The following is a 4,403-nucleotide window of genomic DNA, read 5'->3' on the forward strand; positions in this document are numbered from 1 at the left end:
TTGCAATGCTGAATAATCAAACTCTAGGCCTCGTGTGTAATGTGTGATTTGTCATTGTGCAATCTGACCTGGAATAACCAAACTTCCGAGCAAGCTCGGATGTTCAAACCCACGCGGATGCGATGAGGATACGTTTCAATAAGAGGCGCACAAAATTCCCAAGTATCCTAGTGCCTGCCATCGCCTTCCTTTGCTCCCTCCCAACAAAATATCCCTTTCCTCCTCACACTCACAGGCACACACGAAGGAAGGCTTGGTGGACATGGCTCCCCTCTCTGTTTTTTTGGTCCTCCTGTCATTGATCTGTTTCTGCAAATCTGATGATCTGGATCTCATGACGCCTGCAAAGCCACTCTTGGCCGGCGACAAGCTCATCTCGCAAGGTGGCATCTTTGCTCTTGGCTTCTTCTCCCTGACAAACTCAACTCCAAGCTCATACATCGGCATATGGTACAACAAAATCCCTGAGCCAACATATGTATGGGTTGGCAACCGCAACAACCCAATCGCCAGCAATTCTCCTGGGAAGTTGGTTGTGAATAACAACTCTGACCTTGCCCTGTCTGACTCCAATGGCCAGATTTTTTGGACAACCATGAACAACATCAGTTCCGGGACCGCTGGAACTGCTGCTATGCTACTGGACTCTGGAAATTTGGTCGTCCGGTTGCCCAACGGCACGGTCATATGGCAGAGCTTCCATCATCCAACCGACACCGTCCTCCCAGACATGCCTTTACCACTGAGCCAAAATGATGATCTCTACACTCGCCTCATTGCTTGGAGGGGACCTGATGACCCAGCCACCAGCGATTACTCCATGGGCGGTGACTCTAGTTCAGACCTCCAGATTGTCATCTGGAATGGGACGACACCGTATTGGCGCAGAACTGCGTGGGATGGTGCATTGGTCACTGCCCTGTATCAAAGCAGCACTGGCCGGCTTCATCATGACCCAAACAATTGTCAACAAAGGGGGTAAGTTATACATGACATTCACCGTCTCTGACGGCTCGCCAAGCATACGCATGATGCTGGACTACACAGGCATGTTTAAATTTCTGGCCTGGAACAGCACCTCATCATCATGGGAGATTTTCATAGAGCGGCCTAGTCCTAGCTGTGACCGCTACGCCTATTGCGGACCATTTGGCTACTGTGATGCCACTGAAACAGTTCCGAAATGCAGCTGCCTCAGTGGGTTTGAGGCTGATAGCGTTAACTTCTCCAGAGGTTGTAGGAGAAAGGAGGATCTGAAATGTGGTAGTGGCAATAATTTCTTGACCTTGAGAGGTATGAAGACGCCCGACAAGTTCTTGTATGTCAAGAACAGAAGCTTTGACCAATGTGAAGCAGAGTGTAGCCGCAATTGCATTTGCACCGCGTATGCTTATGCGAACATGAAAAATGGCAGCACGTCTCTTGACCAGTCAAGGTGCTTGATTTGGTTGGGGGAGCTTGTCGACGCGGGAAAGTTTCGTGATGGTAGTGGCGAGAACCTGTACCTCCGTCTTACCAGTTCAACAGGTATATATCTTTCCTTATGCATTTATTGATTGTACTGTATGATTTATCCCTTTAATGTTGAATGCTAGATGTGGTTTAGGATGACATGCTAATCCCGACAAAGACGACACTGGCAAGAAATGTGTGTTAAATCGTGAAAGCATCATTCTCTTGCTGAGCTATATTTCTGGATTTCTGCAGTTGAGAAACAGAGTAATGCATTGAGGATTGTACTCCCAGAAATGGCTATATGTGGTTAGGATGTCGTACTAACCAACCACGAAAATTAAAACACATGGAGAAAAATGCATGTTAAATTTTGAAAGCGTCATTCTCTTCCTGAATTTCTAGCTTTCTGCAGTTGACCAAGAGAGTAATGTATTGAAGATTGTACTCCCAGTAATTTCTAGTATTCTGATACTCACATGCGCCAGCCTTGTGTGGATATGCAAGTCAAGAGGTAAACACAATATTTGTTTCACTTCCTCAGGATGCAATTTTCATGAGTTATTCATAAGAAACAATATTGATATGAAGATATTTATATCAGGCAAACGACGAATCAAGGAAATTAAGAATAAATATACACGACAACAGTCAAAAAATTCCAGATCTAACGAACTTGAGAATGAAACTATAGAAGTTCCATATATTTGCTTTGAAGATGTTGTTACTGCAACGGACAATTTCTCAGACTACAATTTGCTCGGAAAAGGTGGCTTCGGAAAAGTTTACAAGGTAACAAGTTTTAACCCGATTATCTATTATAAAAGATTGCCATTTTTCAATTGAAGAATGGTGTGTTTGTGCAGGGACGGTTAGAAGGTGGCAATGAAGTTGCTGTCAAAAGACTTAGTAAGAGTTCCGGGCAAGGGGTCGACGAGTTCAGAAATGAAGTGGTTCTGATTGCCAAATTGCAGCATAGAAACTTAGTTAGGCTTCTTGGTTACTGCACTTATGAAGATGAAAAGTTATTGCTATATGAATACTTACCTAACAAAAGCTTAGACGCCTTCCTTTTTGGTATGTTCTGTTCTTATGGTCATGTCTCGCAAAACATTCTTATAATCATTGAATCCATGATGGTTGTTAATGATTTTAATTTTGCACGTTTCTTGCAAGATGCCACAAGAAACGGTGTGCTTGATTGGCCAACCCGGTTCAAGGTAATTAAAGGGATAGCGAGAGGGCTTCTTTATCTCCACCAAGATTCAAGGTTAACAATAATCCATAGAGATCTCAAAGCAAGCAATGTCTTGTTAGATGCCGAAATGAACCCCAAAATATCAGATTTTGGTATGGCAAGGATTTTTGGAGGAAATGAACAACAAGCGAACACTATCCGCGTGGTTGGGACATAGTAAGTAATGTATGGTTTAAGATGGTAATATTATACAACTTAAGTAATTCAATTTCTTGGAATGATTCAAACAGCGGTTACATGTCTCCTGAATATGCAATGGAAGGTTCCTTTTCTGTCAAGTCTGACACCTATAGCTTTGGTGTTGTACTATTGGAGATTATAAGCGGATTAAAGATCAGTTCATCCCATCTCATAATGGACTTTTCAAGCCTTATAGCTTATGTAAGTACTGTAAAATTCTCTATATTCAACAACTCAAACAATCATAATAACCTGAGTATATCATCGGTTTAGGCGTGGAGCTTATGGAAACATGGAAATGCAAGAGAATTGGTGGACTCGTCCATTGTGGAGAATTGTCCACTTCATGGAGTTTTGGGGTGTATTCAGTTAGGTCTGTTGTGTGTTCAAGATGATCCAAGTGCTAGGCCACTCATGTCATCCATTGTGTTCATGTTAGAAAATGAAACAGCCCCGCTTCCTACTCCAAAGGAGCCAGTATATTTTAGGCAACGGAAGCATGAAGTTGAAGACCAAAAAGAAAACCTGGAAATGTCTATAAATGGCATGACCATGACAATGCAAGAGGGGCGTTAAATGTTTAATTTCATTGTTCTCCTTTCTGTAAAATTCTCATTTTACGGTTGAGCAATTCAGCTATTCATGCTCCCATGGACAAAGAACAACCCCTCTGATGTTCGGTATTTTCATAGACGATTTCCATATTTTGTGGACTACACTATTTGTTTCTACTTTGTCAAGTGGAAGACTACCTGATCAGGTGCAGATCATTAGTTACACAGTTGTTCTATCTTGATGAATTTTCTGCATCCCAGCATCCTCTGTTAGTCAGTTGGTCTGGAAGTCTGAATTGCTATATTGGTAACAAGGCTGGTAGAAACATGTTTTCTGCGTCATAATGCAGTGCAGTCCTACGCATGTATTAATTCAGTTGGCTGCAATGTGCCCGTGAATTAACTATTTTCCTCTTCAAAAGGCACCTTCTGTTAGGGTACAAGACATTGTTTGAAACGGGGAGCGTGGCCCATATGAGTCGTAGTACAGCGTGTTGGTTCATGCCTTCATGGTACGCCACTTCAATGAAATTTTGCTCTGTACCCACAATCTGCTCTGGTTTGACAGATTTTGATATGAGATGCAATGCTGCATGATTAGCAAACACAGTTATTCTTTTTCCACTTGCAGAATGTTCTGACCATTTAAATTATACTCCCTCTGTAAACTAATATAAGAGCGTTTAGATCACTACTTTACTGATCTAAATGCTCTTATATTAGTTTACGGAGGGAGTATTTTTGAAGCATGTGTGATTGAACAGCCAGATGTTCTTTTCTGAGCATAGACACTTGAAGATTTTGTTGATTATGCCCATTCTGATGCAAGTATGTTTTCTACGTATTGATTGATAAAACATACTCCCAGTGGTTGTGGCTGAAGAGTGAACTGAAACGTGTGGACGGGGAGAAAAGACATCTTCGTTCTTTTTCTCATGCATGCTCCCATGTACAACAGC

The 4,403-nt window shown here is 42.2% G+C and overlaps 1 pseudogene; it reads left to right on the forward strand.

Annotated features, from left to right (window-relative positions):
* Positions 1-262: 262 nt before the first annotated feature.
* LOC123428267 lies at positions 263-3,521 on the forward strand (annotated as a pseudogene).
* Positions 3,522-4,403: the final 882 nt, after the last annotated feature.

This window comes from Hordeum vulgare, chromosome 2H, assembly GCF_904849725.1.
Source record: "Hordeum vulgare subsp. vulgare chromosome 2H, MorexV3_pseudomolecules_assembly, whole genome shotgun sequence".
In the NCBI taxonomy this organism is placed as follows: Eukaryota; Viridiplantae; Streptophyta; class Magnoliopsida; order Poales; family Poaceae; genus Hordeum; species Hordeum vulgare.